The following is a 469-nucleotide window of genomic DNA, read 5'->3' as shown; positions in this document are numbered from 1 at the left end:
CACTCATTTCACTATCATTTCATTCTTTTTTCTTTATTAAAAAAGCTTATAATCACCTTTTTACTCAAGTAAGTAAAAGCGTAGTTAAACTGTTGGATGTAGTCTGTAACTAATAATACATCCAATAGACACGCTTCTTTGGCTATTTATTTCTAAAATCAATCTCTATATTCTTAAATCTACAGATCAAGCACTTCCAGTAAGTAAAAGCTTATCTAAACGATTAGATACATCGTTATCTAACAATATATCTTGTAGGTTCACGTCTATCGCTTTTCTAGTTCTTTATATCAATCTTTTTATAAACATATATATTCATTTAACTAGACGTAAGTAAAATTCTTTTTAAGCTATTAGAGGCAATCTTTAACTAACCATATATATATTCAATAGGCATCTCGCCATGGATGAAGGCTCCACTCCAAGCTCCTTCTATTCATCGGCTATGAGTACTTCTAGTTCCCTCGCA

The sequence above is a fragment of the Rhizopus microsporus genome, assembly GCF_002708625.1.
Source record: "Rhizopus microsporus ATCC 52813 unplaced genomic scaffold scaffold_24, whole genome shotgun sequence".
In the NCBI taxonomy this organism is placed as follows: Eukaryota; Fungi; Mucoromycota; class Mucoromycetes; order Mucorales; family Rhizopodaceae; genus Rhizopus; species Rhizopus microsporus.
This window is presented reverse-complemented; position numbering follows the sequence as displayed.